The sequence below is a fragment of the Trichosurus vulpecula genome, chromosome 4 (assembly GCF_011100635.1).
Source record: "Trichosurus vulpecula isolate mTriVul1 chromosome 4, mTriVul1.pri, whole genome shotgun sequence".
In the NCBI taxonomy this organism is placed as follows: Eukaryota; Metazoa; Chordata; class Mammalia; order Diprotodontia; family Phalangeridae; genus Trichosurus; species Trichosurus vulpecula.
The window spans coordinates 183,566,835-183,585,705 of record NC_050576.1 but is presented as its reverse complement, the minus strand read 5'-3'; positions in this window follow the sequence as shown (position 1 = coordinate 183,585,705).

Genomic DNA, 18,871 nt, shown 5'->3' with positions numbered 1-18,871 from the left:
TGTTGTCTCCCCATTATTTGTGTCCCCAGAGCATAGCACTGTGTCTGGAGCATAGTGGTCACTTAATAACTACATATTGACTAATTGACTTACATTCCATGTACAAAGCAATGACTGGGTATGGGGAATTGTTCCTGACAGTCCTTTCTGAATCATTGATGATCATTGATGGACAACAGGGTTCAGCTTGATCGAGATTTCTGTTGGTCATAGAAACAACTAAATTTTCCTTCTTTTTTCATGTGAAAAATAAATTTTCAAATGCCTCTTGAGTAGGAAGAGGTGATGGTGGCATCAACAGAGATGGGAGTAATTCCTCCAAGCCCCTTGCATTCCACAGAGTAAGCCAGTGATGACACCTCCTTGAATCCTTCAGGTATGAGCAAAGTGGGACTGGAAAGGGACCAAATAAGCCAAGTCAGAGGGAATCCATAACCTTTTGCAGCATTGGGACACCACCTCCAGCAGGCCTGCTGACTTTGACTCATGGAGGCCGCTGGTGGAGATGATAGATGAGGATCAGACATCAGTAAGATATCTTCAGAAAAAAATCTCCAACTCAACACAATAAATAAAATACTAATAAAATACTCCTGTGGCTTTAACAAAGGAGGATCTAACTATCTATCTGCCTGTCTGTATAGCTATCTATCTACAGTGAGAGAGAGAGACAGACAGAGAGAGAGAGAGAGAGAGAGAGAGAGAGAGAGAGAGAGAGAGAGAGAGAGAGAGAGAGAGAGAGAGGGATTCCTTTAATGTGGATATTGAACTTCAGAAAAAGCACATTGAAAAATTAAAGAAAGTTGTAGCCATTTTTTTTAAATTCAGACCCTATTAAGCCTAAGAAAAGTTTTAATACCATAAAGTGTTTTGCTTTCATGGAGATGAATAAAATTAAAAGTGGGCCAGTTGCAATGGAGCTATGATAGAAAACCACTAACTTTAAAAGAAAGAAAAAACAAACTGCAGTATTGAACAAGAAACCACTTTATTGTCTCTTCCATTAAACTTTGCACAAAGAATGACTATAGCTTGCCTGGTGCTTCTGTAAACTGAACCACTCATTTCAATTCAAGTCATGGTACCTCTGTGTAACACACTCATCCTTCAGTATGCAAGAAAACATCCCTATTCGTGCAAGTAAATTAAAAGTGAAATTATTCCACAGGTGCACCACCGAGATGTTCAGGACCCAACCCATCACTGAATAGCAAGATTCATTCTTAAAGGAATCCTTTTGAACACAGGTTGTTCCACAGATTTTTGAAAAGTCTTTGACTTGTGGATGAATTGTGTCCACAGTGAAGTTGAAGTTTTAAATTTACTTATTATTGCAAATCACACGGGAGTGGACAGTAAGTACTTTTCTCTCAACTTGAAATGGCAATAAGAATTTGTGCCAAGATTTACTTAGCTATTTCCCTTCTGATTCAGTGCATTCCTTTGAATGTATGTGCTTATTTCCAGGTACATCATGTTTCAAAGAACTGGCACAGTTCTACAATGTTTATCAGAGTTGGCTCACCATTCACCCTTAATGAGATGATTTAGTGTGGTGGGCTGTAGGAGAATTAATAATTTTTCCATGAACATGGCTGAATCATATGAGGGGAAGGGTTCCCAGATTTCAGCAACTAACTCATTAAATCCCTTTAGGTAAAGCTTACTTGAAAAACCATGACATTTCTACATATTTAAGGGATTAGTCATCTAGGTTCACTTCTATCTTATTCATGTTCTTCCTCAGCTTGTCCCTCAGGGGGCAAGGAAGAGGAACCCAGACAGTGCCTAAATCTTTATGATTTTGTGACAGAGTTTAACTACTGTGAAACTGTTGAAATCACTTTTTTGAACAATTCTTTTTGATAGGTTGTTTTTTTATGAGGCAATCAGGGTAAAGTGGCTTGCCCAAGGTCATATAGCTGGTGAGTGTCAAGTGTCTCAGGCTGTATTTGAACTCAGGTCCTTCTTATTCCAGGGCTGGTACTCTATAAACTGTGCCACCTCTCCGACTCTTTTTTTTTTGGATATTTCTAGTCCAAAAATGATTGAATTTAGTCAGCTGCCTAAAGAAACTTTGCAGGGGTAACTGTTGTTTTTATGTGAAAACTAGCTGTGAATTCTGGAGAAAGCTTCATACCTCTCCTAGCAATTTGTATGCAAGTCTGGAAAAGTATTCAAAATTTTGTTTCTGAGATAAGCAGCTAAGTAATCATTTATTTTCCAGTCAGGTGTATTATTAAGTCATCCAAATGAAAAGTTGCAGGTCAGTAGCATGTAATCTGAGTATCTACATTACTTTTTGACTAAATAAATGGCCATAAAATCCAAACAGACTTTTCATATACTTATTAGGTAAGATGTTTAATACACTGCCTTATGGTATGTATTATACTTGATGCAGATTAAGGTACGGTATACACATATTCTCATATATATTTATAATCATAGTTTTTTTTTTAATCCAGCACTAGGTGAGTGTATTGTCAACACTAGCTTTCTTTTGTATTGTATAATCAGTCATATGACTCAGTTCATTTGCTTTCTGTATCACATAATCCTCAACAGTTGCATAATAAATTGGTGGGGTAAACTCAAAGAAATTCAATTTATTGCTTCATGCTTTAGGGGAAATATTCTCTGCTTTCATCTCTCTGAATAGGTCAGTTTTGTTCCCACCGGACAGATTGTCAAATAAATTATATTAATCAGCACCAGCTGAAAAAAATTTTTGCTTGATAGCTATTTTTACATCACCAGATTTTCTTCCAGGATGTCTCCTTCAACACTTCCAATAGAGTCATCTTACTTAATAAATAATATCTTTTAAAGAAATAAGAATAGGTGGAAGAATTGAGAAGAGACAACATTTATACATATACCCCTGCTTTGGGAAATATGCATAATATACCACACTTGTGCACTTCTCAATTCTATAAAGAAGGGAGATGCGTGGAAATGTCTTCTCAAATCTCTTCATTGAAACCATAGTTAATTTTTGTAACTTTTCAACATTCATTTTTGATTGGATTTTGTGGTGGTAGTTATTATTTGTATTTATACTTGTTTTTTTACAGTTACTGGAATTTGCATGTACATCTGTCTAGGCATTAGATACCTTGTCTCCTTGGTTCTGCTTCAGTTCCTGTGACAGTTTTCTGCATCAGTTCATTTAACTCTTTCCTTGCTCTCTGTGTTCATCATATTTGTTGTTTATCATAGCAAGCATAACATTCCATACAATTTGTTTAGTCATTCCCCAATCTGTGGGCAGCTATCATTTTCCAGTTCTTTTCTACCACACACAAACATACTATAAATATTTTGGTGTATTATTTTCTTCTTATAAATGATCTCCCTGGGAATTTATACCTGGTAGAAAAATTTCTGTGTCAAAAAGCATGGGCATTTCAGTCACTTTCTTTGTGTAATTCCACATTGCTTTCTAAAATGATTATACTGATTTACAGCTTCATCAACAAACCACTGATATACTTATGTTTCCACAATATATCCAACTTTGATCATTCTCATCTCTTATCACCTTTGAAAGTTTGTTGGATGTGAAAGTTCAGGGTTATGTTTATTAGGATTTCTCTTATTATTAATGATTTGGAGAATTCTTCCACATGTTTGTTGATATTTTGCAATTCTTCTTTTTAGAACTGTTTGTTCATATGCTGTGACTACATATCCACTGGGGAATGGTTCTTAATATCCTATACATCTCTTGGTTGTGTATATACCTGGGATACCAAAATGTTTTCTGAGAAATTGGTTACAAATATCTGTCCTGGTCCACCCCATTTCCCTTCTTATACTATATGTATGAACTCCTTTTATGAGTAACCATTCATGTTTCCACCTTATCTCCTTATCTTGATCCCACTGCCTCAGTTCACTCTGTTCTCCAGTTCTTCCTCCACATAGCTGCCAAAAGGGATACTCTCACATTTTAAGTCTGACCATGTCACTCTTCCATTCAAGAAGCTCTAGCACATTGTCTAACCTGTCTTAATTCTAGTGCCTCCCCTCTCTTGATTATTTCTGAATTGTCCTGTATATAGCTTGTTTGGATATATTTATTTGCTTATGGTGTGAGCTCCTTTAGTGTAGACTGTCCTTTGCCTCTTTTTGTATCTTCAGTACTTACCACAGTGCCTGGTACATACATGGTAGGCTCTTAATCAGTTGATTGACTGACTGACTGGCTCCCAGTTTTCTTTAGCATAAAATGCAAACTCCTTTGCTTAGCATTTACAGATCAGCCTCCACACTATGACTGAAACCTACTCTAACCTAGACACAGAAGACATGCTGGATAAATTGGCAGGTGAAACACAATTGGGAAACGGAACTAAGGCACTAGTGACAGAGTAAGGATCCAAATGTATCTCGAGAATTGGGAACATTTTTTCAATCCCATAAAATAATACACAATAGAGACTATGGAAACTTTATGTAGGTTAAAAATCATAACTCCTTAAGTCTAGAAAGGGAGGAGCACCTTGTCTACCAAGATGATTCAACAGTAGTTTGTCTGAAAAAGAGTTGAACATTTTAGGTCACTGTAAGATCAATAGGAGTCATTTGGGTGACCTATTAGCCAAAGAAGCAAATCAAAACTATGTCAAAATTTTTTGGAAATATCCTGTTTCCCAGAGCTAAGGCCCAGCAAGCAGGCTGTGCCCTAAGCTTAGCATAACAACAATCCTTTGTGCTCTGGATGATCTCACCCTCTGGCAAAGTGTATCATACCAGGTGTTCACTCCCTTTACTTCCCAAGCACCATCACATTTCTGATGTGTTCACAATCCCTGTTCCTTGTACTGTACTCCTCTTCCCATTGCATAACTTGGGTTCTGTATTCCATAGAGTCATCATGACTCCCAAGACTTCAGATGATACTGTTCCTACAGGATCCATGGGAATAGTAACTCAAGGTGTAAAAATAACTATGTCATAGTCCAGCCCAGTATGTCCATGAGCACTGTCTGTACCCCAACATGTTGAGCCCTCCTACTGAGGAGCAGTTCTACTTACAAGTGTTTCCCTCACTCTGAAACTAATTAAAGTGCTACTTGATTCTTGACACATTCTTGACACACATGCTCTGTTTTGGCTCCAGCCATTTCTAGATTAGAGAAGAGTGCAGTCTAGATGGCATACAAAATTTTTTTGACAATTAGTAAAATGTGTGTCTTCATTGAGTGCCATGGGTTTCAGGACTAAGGAGTCAATATTGCCTCTTACCCTTCCTTTTTCAATTGTGATTGCCACAAGGTAAGAAGTAGCGGAACAAGGAGAGTGAATAGCCTTTAGTCTCTGAAATATGAGGTTCCGTTGGGGGAACTGGGCAAGTTCAGTCTAGAGAAAGGAATATTCAAGAGGCACAAACTAAATCTGTTCCATTATTTCAAGGGCTGGCATATGGAAGTTGGATTAATTTTTTTTTCCTGTTTGGCCCTACACAGTAGCAACAGAAAAAGAAATCTAAGTCACCAAGATGCAAAGTTAGGTTATGAAGTGCTTTTATCAATATGATCTTTCTTGCTGAGTCGTCAGTGTTAAAATTTTTACCTCTATATCAACTCAGTCTCTGTGACTGGTTTTCTACCCTTGTAATTGCTGCAAATCACAATGCTCCATCACAATACAATCATGCTGCTTTGCAAGGAAACCGTCTCATTTTTTCTCCAATCAAAAGAAGTCTTCGCAACTCCTCCTACTTTTTTGTTGGAGACCTTTCCTCCTAATGAATATACCTTTAATAGAATATTCATGATCAGTAACTAGATGCTTCCTTATTGCAGAACTACATGACGCAAGCAGTTTATTTTTCAGCCTGACTTCCATTATTTGTTTCTTCCTTAAAGCATCTAGTTACAAAAATGTTATCTATACCAGAACATAACTTTTTTCCCATAATTAACATTTTACTTTAATATTTTATTTTTTCCTGATTACATGCAAAAAATGATTTTAACATTATTGTTTTCAAATTTCCACATTTTCTCCATTCACCCCTATCCAGCTCCCCTCCCTAGCACTGAAAAAGCAAGCAATTTGATATGGGTTATACATGTATAGTCATGCAAAATATAATTTCTCTTTAGGTCATGTTGTGAAAGAAAACACTGACCAATAAAAACTCCCAGAAAAATAAAGAAAGTAAAGGAAAGTATGCTTCAGTCTGCATTTAGACTCCATCGGTTTTTTCTCCAAAGACAAATAGCATTCTTCATCTTAAATCCTTCAGAATTGTCTTCAGCAATTGTATTGCTAAAGATGGCTAAGTTATTCACAGTTGGTCATCACACAGTATTGCTGTTACTCTATACAATGTTCTCCTGGTTCTGCTCATTTCGGTTTCCATCAGTTCATATAAGTCTTTCCAGGTTTTTCAGAGAACATCCTGATTGTCATTTCTTGTAGCACAACAGTATTTCATCATAATCATATACCACAACTTGTTCAGCCTTCCCCAATTGGTGGACTTTGCCTCAATTTCCAGTTCTTTGCCACCACTAAAATAACTGCAATAAATATTTTTGTACGTATAGATTCGTTTCCTTTTTGTTTTCTTTTTGATATTTTAGGGATACAGACTTAATAATGATATTTCTTGGTCAAAGCACATGCATGGTTTTATGGCCCTTTGGCATAGGTCCAAGTTTGTCTACAGAATGGTTGAATCACCATATAACTTCACCCACAGGGTTTTATTGTCTTCATTCTCCAACATCCCCTCCAACATTTCTCATTTTCAATTTCTGTCGCATTAGACAACCTGATGGATATGGTTGGGTAGCTCAGAGTTGTTTTAATTGGCATTTCTCTAATCAACAGAGATTTACAATTTTTAAAATATGACTATTGATAGCTTTCAGTAGTGCATCTGAAAACGGAATGTTATATCCTCTGACCATTTATCAATTGAGGAGTGCTTCTTATTTCTATACATTTAACTAAGTTCTCTATATATTTGATCAATTAGGCCTTAATTGGAGAAACTCCCTGTAATTTTTTTCACAACTGTGATTACTAACTACTCATTTCACTCCATTTGATTCTCCCCTTGTTTATTGTGCTATCTCTCCTTTCACCCTGTCCATCATGAAAAGTGTTTTGCTTCTGACTTTTGCCTCCCCCTAATGAGCCCTTCCTTCTGTCAGGGCCCCCATCTTTCTTATCCACTTGCTCTCCTACTTTCCGGTAGGGTAAGATAAATTTCTACACCCAACTGAGTGTGCATGGTATTCCCTTTTTGAGACAATTCCAATGAGAGTATGGTTCACTTGCTCCCCTGCCCCACTTCCCCAATCATTCCGCTCCACTGTAAAAGCTCTTTTGTGAACCCTTTTATGTCCAGTAATTTACCTCAGTCTGTCTCTCCTTTTCCCCTTCTCCTAGTGCATTCTTTTCACTTGCCCCTTAATTTCATGTTTTTGGACAATCATCCCATCACATTCAACTCACATCTGTTCTCTATGTTCAGGTATACTCCTTTTAACTGCCCTAATAATAAGAAAGTTTTAGGACATACAAGTATCTTTTTCCCATGTACCAATGTAAATATCTTAACCTTATTGAATCACTCATGATTTCTCTTTCCTTTTTGTCTTTTTATGTTTCTCTTAAGTCCTGTGTTTGAAAGTCAAATTTTCTATTCAGCTTTATTTCATCAAACATCCATTTTTCCCCTCTGAATATTTATATCTAATTTTTCTGGGTAGGTGATTCTTAACTGTAATCCTAGCTCTTTTGACCTCTGGAATATCATATTCCAAGCCCTCTGATCCTTTAAGGTAGGAACAGCTAAATCTTGTATTATCCTAACCATGGCCCCAGGATATTGGGATCGTTTCTTTTGGGCTGCCTACAATATTTTACCCTTCACCCAAGAGCTCTAGAAATTGACTACAACATTCCTCGAAGTTTTCCTCTCCTTCTAGAGATGATTGTTGGAGTCTTTCCATTTATTTTTTTAATTTAAATTTATTTATTTAACATATTTCGTTTTCAGCATTGATTTTCACAAGAGTTTGAATTAGAAATTTTGTCCCCATTTCTACCCTCCCCCCCACTCCAAGATGCCATATATTCTGGTTGCCCTGTTCCCCAGTCAGCCCTCCCTTCTCTCACCCCACTCCCTTCCCATCCACGCTTCCCTTCCTTTCTTGTAGGGCAAGATAAATTTCTATGCCCCATTGCCTGTGTATCTTATTTTCTAGTTGCATGCAAAAACTTTTTTTTGTTTTTGAGCATCTGTTTTTAAAACTCTGAGTTCCAAATTCTCTCTCCTCTTCCCTTCCCACCCACCCACCCTATGAAGTCAAGCAATTCAACATAGGCCACATGTGTATCATTATGTATAACCCTTCCACAATACTCATGTTGTGAAAGACTAACTATATTTTGCTCCTTCCCAACCCATCCCCCTTTATTGAATTTTCTCCCTTAACCCTGTCCCCTTTCAAAAGTGTTTGTTTTTGATTACCTCCACCCCCATCTGCCCTCCCCTCCATCATCCCCCCTTTTTTATCTTCTTCCCTCTTCTTTCCTGTGTGGTATGATACCCAGTTGGGTATGTATGGTATTCCCTCCTCAGGCCAAATCTGATGAGAACAAGGTTCACTCATTCTCCCCTCACCTGCCCTCTCCCCTCCTCCCACAGAACCGCTTCCTCTTGCCACCTTTATGCGAGATAATCCACCCCATTCTATCTCTCCCTATCCCCCTCTCTCAGTATGTTCCTCTCTCATCCCTTAATTTGATCATATTTCTTTTAGATATCTTCCCTTCATCTTCAACTCACCCTGTGTCCTCTCTCTCTCTCTCTCTCTCTCTCTCTCTCTATATATATATATATATATATATATATATACACATATATATATATGTATATATATACACACATAGATATATACATACATACACATTCACTTATATATATACATAAACATATATATATATATATATATATATATATATATATATATATATATATATATATATATATATATATACATATATATACGCATATTCCCTTCAGCTACCCTAATACTGAGGTCTCATGAATCATACATGTCATCTTTCCATGTAGGAATGTAAACAAAACAGTTCAACTTTAGTAAGTCCCTTGAAATTTATTTTTCTTGTTCTTTTTCTTGATTACCTTTTCATGCTTCTCTTGATTCTTGTGTTTGAAAGTCACATTTTCTATTCAGTTCTGGTCTTTTCACTGAGAAAGCTTGAAAGTCCTCTATTTTATTGAAAATCCATATTTTGCCTTGGAGAATGATACTCAGTTTTTCTGGGTAGGTGATTCTAGGTTTTAATCCTAGCTCCATTGACCTATGGAATATCGTATTCCAAGCCCTTCGATCTCTTAATGTAGAAGCTGCCAGATCTTGGGTTATTCTGATTGGGTTTCCACAATACTCAAATTGTCTCTTTCTGGCTGCTTGCAGTATTTTCTCCTTGATCTGGGAGCTCTGGAATTTGGCGACAATATTCCTAGGAGATTTCTTTTTGGGATCTATTTGAGGAGGCGATTGGTGGATTCTTTCAATTTCTATTTTGCCCTGTGGCTCTAGAATATCAGGGCAGTTCTCCTTGGTAATTTCTTGAAAGATGATATCTAGGCTCTTTTTTTGATCATGGCTTTCAGGTAGTCCAATAATTTTTAAATTATCTCTCCTGAATCTATTTTCCAGGTCAGTGGTTTTTCCAATGAAATATTTCACATTGTCTTCCATTTTTTCATTCCTTTGGTTCTGTTTTATAATATCTTGATTTCTCATAAAGTCACGAGCTTCCGCTTACTCCAATCTAATTTTTAAAGTAGTATTTTCTTCGGTATTTTGGACTTCCTTTTCCATTTGGCTAATTCTGCCTTTCAAGGCATTCTTCTCCTCATTGGCTTTTTGGAGCTCTTTTGCCATTTAAGCTAGTCTATTTTTTAAGTTGTTGTTTTCTTCAGTGTATTTTTCAGTTTTTTTGGGGTCTCCTTTAGCAAGTCATTGACTTGTTTTTCATGATTTTGTCACATCCTTCTCATTTCTCTTCCCAATTTTTCCTCTACTTCTCTAACTTGCTTTTCCAAATCCTTTTTGAGTTCTTCTATGGCCTGCGTCCAGTTCATGTTTTTCTTGGAGGCTTTTGTTGTAGGCTCTATGACTTTGTTGTCTTCTTTAGGCTGTATGTTTTGGTCTTCTTTGTCACCAAAAAAGAATCCAAAGTGTGAGACTGAATCTGGGTGCGTTTTCGCTGCCTGGCCATATTCCCAACCAACTAACTTGACCCTTGAGTTTTTCAGCGGGGTATGACTGCTTGTAGACTAAAGAGTTCTATGTTCCACGTTTGGGGGGGGATGTGCCAGCTCTGCCACACCAGCACTGCTCCTTCCCTAAGAAGCCCCAACCCGGACTGGGCTTAAATCTTCAGCAGGCTGTGCACTCCTGCTGTGATCTGCCACTTAATTCCTCCCACCAGGTGGGCCTGGGGCCGTAAGCAACTACAGGTGTAGCTGCCCCACCTCTGCTGCCCCCGTGGCTAGTAGCCGAACCTCGAACTCCTTCCACTCCCGCAGCTTTTCCCACTAACCTTCTCTGTTGTCTTTGGTGTTTGTGGGTTGAGAAGTCTGGTAACTGCTGCAGCTCAGTGATTCAGGGTGGTAGGGCACATTCCGCCCAGCTCCTGGTCTGGTTGGTCCGTGTTGCTCACACTGGGCTCTGCTTCACTCCACTCCCAGCTCACAGCTCCATGTGGGATAGACCTCACCCAGAGACCATCCAGGCTGTCCTGGGCTGGAGCCCTGCTTTCCTCTGCTGTTTTGTGGGTTCTACCGTTCTAGAATTGGTTCAGAGCCATTTTTTACAGGTTTTTGGAGGGACTCAGTAGGGAGCTCACACTAGTTCCTGCTTTCCAGCCGCCATCTTGGCTCAAGTCTTTCCATTTCAATTTTACCCTCTGGTTCTAGATTATCAGAGCAGTTTTCCATGATGATTTCTTGAAAGATGATGTCTAGATGATGTCATGGCTTTCTGCTTGTTCAATGATTTCTCAGTTACCTCTTCTGGATCTATTTTCCAGGTCAGTTGTCTTTCCATTGAGGTATTTCTCATTTGCTTCTATTTTCTGTGTTCTGTTTGCCTCATTCTTAATGTCTCATAAAGTCATTAGCTTCCACTCTCCCAGTTCTAACTTTTAAGGGATTATTTTTTTCAGTGAGGTTTTGTAACACTTTTTTTCAATTCAACCAATTCTCCTTTTTAAGGAGTTCCTCTTTTCAATGAATTTTTGTAAATATTTTTTTCCTTTTGACAAATTCTGCTTTTTAAGTAGTAGTTCTCATGAAGCGAATTTTTGTACACCTTTTTTCCAGTTGGCCTATTCTGCTTTTCTAAGTATTTTCTTCACTGTATTTTTGTGCCTCTTTTGTTACATGATCTATTCTGTTTTTTAAGGTGTTATATGCTTCAGTAATTTTTTTTTATGTGTGCATGCCTCTTTTATCAAGCTGTTGGCTCATTTTTTATGGTTTTCTTGTATCACTCGCATTTCTCTTCCCAATTTTTCTTCTACCTCTCTTTGGTATGCCTTTTAAAAGTTTTTTTAAATGCTGTTTGAGATCTTTCTTGGACTGAAGGCAATCATTATTTTTCTTTGAGGCTTTGGAGGTAGCAGTTTTGACTTTGTGTTCTTCTGAGTGTATTTTTTGATTTACCTGTCACCACAGTAACTTTCTGTAGTCAGGATATTTTTCTACTGTTTGTTCATTTTTCCAGCCTTCTCCTCAATGTTTAAATTGAAGCTAAAGTGGGTCTATGCTTCCAGGGTGTGGAGGGCACCATCTTGAGTATCAGGAGTTTGGGTGCACCTGTTTTCAGAATAAAAATGAGAAGAAAAAAGAGATAGTTTATTAAAATTAAGAAACATATTGATCCGGTCCACAGCCATATTCCTCCACATCAACAAAGAGGGGAGGGAGATAGGTTTTGTTTTCCCCTCCCTCTCCTTCTCTTACCTTTATCTCCTTTCCAACTACTTTCATCCTTTCCCATTCCTTCCTATTCCTTCCCCTTCCCCGACTCTGAAACCATTTCTTCCCTTGCCTGACTTCATCATCCTTTCTGTTCCTTTCCTTTCACTTCCCTCACCTTCCTCTCCCACACTTATAGCCCCTCCCTTTTCCTCCTGTCTTGTCTCATCTTCTCTTCTCTTCTTTCTCTTCTCTCCTCCAGTGCCAAACATAGTTATTATAATGATGAATGACTATCCCACACAGTTCTGCTGTATTTCTAGGGGCATATCTTACAGGAAAATATTTCCTTGCTCTAAGGCTCAGTTACCCTAGTAACAAAATGCAAGAATTGGGCTATATTACCTCTAAGCTGTTCCAATCTCCACAAGACAATGGACAGCCCCACCAATAAAGACCCATTGTAAATTAATTTGATCAGACATAGAATTTTTCATGACTATTATTCACAAGAATGTCTAAGTAAGCACTAGTAGCCCGAGACAGAAGGAAGTTTCAATTTCTTGGCAAGTTTCTTCTGATGCCTTCAAATGGAATGCAGAGCAATCCTCTGCAAAAGCTTACAATCTTTCCTTTCGATAATACATCAAAAATCATTCATCTAAGATCCCCACCCAGTAGAATACACCCAGTCAATTATGAACAGAAACTACTGTGGTATACATGGAGAGCACTAGGAACAAACACTCAGGAGGAAGGTAGTTACGCATACAGTCAGAGTGTTCACTTTAATTTAGCATATCTTAAAACAGTAATCAGACTTTGGGTCATTATCTCTTTCATTTCCCATTTTTTGACTCCAAAACAAACATCACTATTTATTCCTTTTGAATGCCAGGTCCATTTCCTTCGTGGTAGGACAAAACTGCTTTGTCAACAACCACTTGGAACTGTACTAGGAAGTTTTCCTTTTCTCTATCCCAATGGCAGGAATCTTCCTCAAATGGTCTGCCTCCTTTCAGGCATAGAACCTAAAACGAAAGTCCAAGAAAAATGTATTCCTTATTTTCTCTAACCAAGAGAAGACATTGGGGATCCAAGAAAACTGACTTCCAGTCATAGGACTGTCATGCTGAAGTCAAGAATTGTGTTTCTTCTACTTGGCTGCAGAGGCCAGAACTAGGAGCAAGGGGAAAATGTTTAAGACAGGAATATTTCAGTTAAAGAGAAGGAAAACCTTGCTCATATTAGCTGTCCTCACAATGATAAAATGCTTTGAGCTGGATATGAGCAAGTGATAAAAGACAAGGGGGATTCAGAAATAAATAATACATTGGAAAAGTCTTAAGTGCAGAAGTAATTACTTTTTTTCTGCCCAAGGTAAATCATTTAACCTAATCAATACCACTGACAAATTGGATTATCACCTTTTGATCAGAAAAAAAAGAAGTGAACAGGACTTAACAATAGCAACCATTTAGAAGTGAGGGAAAAAAATAGGTCTATGAGGCAAAGGAGACATCCATACTGAAGAACCTCACTCACCTGTAAACCAATCCAGAAACTCATTCTACCAGCACCATGTTCTGATCATGCTGTGGCTCCACCTGCAGTAGACAATGCTGTCACTCTGGCTACAGGATCCCCAGCTGTTGTATTTCTAGCTGCTGCCTCCATGCTGCTACCGCTGGTGCTGTGTGTCTGCCTGTTGCCAGCCCTGTTGCCACCCCAGTTGCTGCATTTGGAAGTGTTGCCAACCACGTTGTTTCTTCTGCTGATGCCGGACCATTTGCTGCAGAACCACTTCATGCCGCCCAGCCTGCTGTGGGTCATCCTGCTGTTGAGCTCTTACACTTGTCTGTAACACCCACCATGCACACCCCATCTGAAACAGGCACCATTTCTTTTTTTCTTGTCCTTTAATACAAAGAAAGGATATCCATGGCAAATAATAACAAACTGATTCACGTCAGATACATTTGCAAGTGTCAACCAGAAATTCAACATCCAACTAGCACCTCTGTGATGGCTATGTCCTCTTACATGGACACAAAATTTGTATTTATTTAAATCCATCACCTAAAAATCTTACTTTTTGTCCAAACCCTCATCATCTTCCTGCCCTGCCTTCAGTCACCAACTGCTGTTATTTAGGAAGAAGAACATTATTTGTAAAAATCTTACCTTGTTGTCCAAACCCCCTTCACCTTCATGTGCAAACTTCAGTCACCAAGCACTGCTATTTAGGAAGAAGAATGTTATTTGGCCATGTTTTTAGCTCTCACCAAGATTTGAATTCCTAGATTCCAAAGATGTTTCTTTCTCAAATTCCCTGTCAGAGTGCTTTTCCATTGTCTTAGTATTTGTCAAATTCCAGATAAAATTTCCTGACAGTTGAAAAAATCCAGAAACTTGGCTAATTCTTTCTTTTATATGAGTTTAGTCTCAATACACAATGAATTGTAAAAAGCAAAATAAAACAAAAAAAAACAATAAGAACAAAACAGAATTCTACTTTCAGGAGTCATTTAGTTTAACCCATGGGCCAAAGGGATAATAACTATCCTATACTTTGCAAGTCATGATACAGCCTCTGCACAGTGTAACTTATTTTGTGCAAAATCAATAGACTTCAACCTATTTTTTCTTTCCCCCTAAAGTCATTCACACACAAATGTATCCTGTAAATGCCCTATAAAAACCCCATAGTCTTCCTTCACCCTTAGAAAGCTGGCCATGTGATCCTGGTAATTGTAGTCTTCCATGTGGCACTTGGTCCAATATTTCTGTCACCTCTTGAGTTGCTGAATGATTATACAGGGTTGAAAAACCTTGCGAAGAACCATGAGGACAAGAGATCATTTCCGATAGATAGAATTCAGATGTGGTAAGAAGAGAAAAAGATATGATATACGGATTCATTTATGCATGATAGGAAAAGGTCTACCTCCAGAAGTGGTCAACTTAGTTTGGAGTATAAAGAAAGGAAAATTCTTAGGACATTCCAAGTGGGCATCATATCTAATTTCCTCTAATTCTAACCATGAAATGCTGCCAAGGAAGAGTTATTTCTTCAGGGCAGACCTTAGAACTAAGGCAGACAAGACAGCTGATCTCCCACATCACTTTGGCAGGGAGGGAGAAGGGTGAAATATTCGTATTCCTTCACATTAATGCACAAAAGTTCATAATAGACGAATTTACATTCCCTGCCATGTAGGAAACAAAAACAGGACTAGTACTGAGTCAGCATATCTAATTCTGCTGTAAAAACATGAATTACATTATGCTTCCAAAATTGTTCAGGAACCAGGATGGTGAGACACTCATTAAAAAAGGATAATATACAAGGTAAGATAACTCACTTTCCATTATCAAATTAAAACAAAGTATGAGAAGCATTAGGACACGCATTTTATCTTTTGGATAACTGAATATAAGCCCTGAATCTACAAGAGATTCCAAATCAAGATGGAGTGATGAATTTGGATTAAAATGAAGGTCACAGATAATGAGGCACTACTCTTGTTTCAAAAAGGACAAAAATACATTAAAGTTGGGAAAACAAAAGACTGAAAAGAAAAAGAAAAAGAAGTCCATGAGAAAACTTGACTTCTGCTTTCCCAACACTAAAGTCCATCTCATTCTCCTTACATTTGGCATAACAACAGTTGCTGGCTGGCTGCATCCCACACCTCTGAACTCAAGCCCTCCCTTTTCAATCACCTCCAACTAATGCTACATAAGTCCTCTTTGGCCATAGTGGTTGATTTGGAGGTCATTGCCCGCATTCCTAAAAACAGCTCTGTCAACTACCACATGGACCATCACGAGGAGTTTCCTCTTCTCTATCCAAATCACAGAAATCGTCCTCAACTGCTCTGCCTCCTTTCTGCCATAGCACCTCAAAGAACAGTCCAAGACCAACGGATTCCTTATTTCATTGAAACAGGACAAGACCTAGGGCATCCAAGAAAACTGTCTTCCAGTCATAGGACTGTCATGTGGAAGCCAGGAACTGGGTTTCTTCGACTTGGCTGCAGAGGCCAGAAGCAGGAGCAAGGGGAAGATGTGGAAGACGGGCATATTTCACCTTGACACAAGGAAAACCTTCCTCACATTTGCTGTCCACACAATGATGAAATGCTCTAAGGTGGACGTAAACAAGTGACATAAGACACGAGGTGATTCAGAAATAAAGAATTCCTGGGAAAAGTCTTCAGGGGAGAAGTTATTCCTTTTCTCTGTCCAGGATCAAATATTTATCCAAAAACAAGGCCACTGACTAATTGGATAATCATTTCTGATTATGAAAGAAATAAGGAAATAAACAGGATCTAGCAATGGGAACCGCTTAGACGTGGGGTATAAAAGAGGTCTATGAGGCCAGGAGATATCCATACTCAAGAAACTCCTTCACCTGTCCTCCAATCCAGAAACTCAATCCACCAACACCATGGTCGGTTCCTGTTGTGGCTCCACCTGCGGTGGCTGCGGCTGTGGCAGTGGCTGCGGCTGTGGCGGTGGCTGCGGCTGTGGTAGTGGCTGCGGCAGTGGCAGTGGCTGCGGCTGTGGCAGTGGCTGCTGCCGCCCCTGCTGCTGTCAGCCCTGCTGCTGCTGCCAGCCCTGCTGCTGCTGCCGCCCCTGCTGCTGTGTGACCACCTGCTGCCGCCCCTGCTGCTGCCAGCCCTGCTGCTGCCGCCCCAGCTGCTGCACTTCTAGCTGCTGCCAGCCTTGTTGCCGCCCCTGCTGCTGCCGGACCATTTGCTGCAGAACCACCTGCTGCCGCCCAGCCTGCTGTGGCTCATGCGGCTGCTGAGCTCTCTCACACCTGGCTGCCACTGCCCACCATCCACACCCCGGCTCAAACAGCCACCACTTCTTTCCTTCCTGTCCTTCGGTACAAAAACAGGATGGTGACGGCCAACAACAACCAACTCATCCACGGGACACCCCTTCGGAAGTGACAACCAGAAACTCACCATCCAACTAGCACCTCTCTGGTGGCTTTCTCCTCTTACGTGGACAACAACCTTTTGCTGAATTGAAATCCGGCAACTGAAACCCCTTCCCTTTCTTCCAAAGACCCATTGTCTTCCTGCCTGACCTTCAGTCACCAAATTCGGCTCTTTGAGAAGAGGAACCTTATGGCCATGTTGTGAGCTCACACCACGATTTGATTACTGAGATTGCAAAGATGTTTCTTTCTCAAATACCTGGTCAGAGTGATTTGCCACTGGCTTAGTCTTTGTCAAATTCCAAATAAAACTTCCTGGCACTTAAAGAAATCCAGCGCCTTGGTAAATTCTTTCTTTTTCATGTGTCCTTTGTCAATGCCTGCACAACTCTACCAAACCCAGAATGGCCCCTTCAGCACCCATTTACTTTAACCCACCCCCCAAAGAAGGACTGACTACCCTAGACTTTGCCAATCATCGCCCAGCCTCTGCACACTCTAAGGTGTTTGGTACGAAGTCAAAACACTTCATCCGCTTTTTTTCTTTTCCCCTCAACTCATGCACACACAAACGTATCCTATAGATGCCCTATAAAAGCCCCATCGTCTCCATCGTCCTGCAAAAAGCTAGCCGTGTGCTTGTGGGACTTGCGGTCTTCCTTGGATCCCTCGGTCCAATCTTTCTGTCCCCTCTTGAATAGAGTTGCTGAATCTTCATCCGCGGTTGAACATCCTTGCTCTGAACCGTGAGGAAAAGAGATCATTTCACATAGACGGAATTCTGATGTGGGAAGCAGAGGAAAACATATTCTATAAAGGTTCGCTTATGCATAATGGGAAAGCATCTAGCTCCGGATGTGGTCAACGTAGTATGGAGCATCAGGAAAGGAAAACTGTCGGGACATTCCAAGTGGGCTGGGCGTCATTTCCTATTTCCACTGATTCTTGCCTGGAAACGCAGCCAAGGAAGAACGATTTCTTCAGAGCACAGTTCAGAATTAGGGTAGACAAGACAACTCATCTCCCACATCACTTTGGCAGGGAGGGAGAAGGGCGCAACATTCGTATTCATGTGTGTTAATGCACAAAAGCTTCACACTAGAAAAGATTACCTTCCCTGCCATGTAGGAACCCAAAAGAAGACTGGTAATGAATCAGCATACTTCCTTCTACTCTCAAAGGATGAATCACATTACTGTCCCAAAATTGTTCAGGAGCCAGGAGGGTGAGACACTCATTCAAAACCATCATATTCACAAGGAGATAACTCACTTTCTATTATCAAACTGATAACAAAGGAGGATGAGAAGCCTTAGGACACCCTAGTCTATCTTTTGCATAACTGAATATGGGCCCTGCATCGATAAGGGCTTCCAAATCACCTTCCAGTGAGGAATTTGGACTAAAATGAAAGTCAAAGCTAATGATGTACTCTGCTTGTCTCAACAACGGCAGAAATGCATTGAAGATGGGCAAACCAAAGCCTCAAAAGAAAACAATAAAAGTGTCCATGTAGGGGAAATACCCAGATTCACCCAACCAGGAAGTGTCATGCTCTTCCCAACCTCTGAAACACATCTTTGTCATTCAAAAACCATCCCCTCAATCTACACTCCTTTACAAAAACAACAGCTTGCCCAGTGCCACGGTACTTAGCAGCGCTTCCATAGGAATCCTTGTGGTACAGTGGCAAGAGAAGTAACTCTAGAGACAAAACGCCTAGGTCCAGTTCCGCATCTCAAATGACATGTGTAAATTTCTGTAAGTCGCTTAATGTTCCTGGGCCTCACCTCTCTCATCTGTAAAATGAGTGCATGAGGCTCAAGGACCTCACTCATTCCCTCTGCCTAAAAATCCATGATCCCATGTGCATGAGAACAAACTCTGATTTTCTTTCCATGATGATTCTCTTCACTGCTGCAGATGGC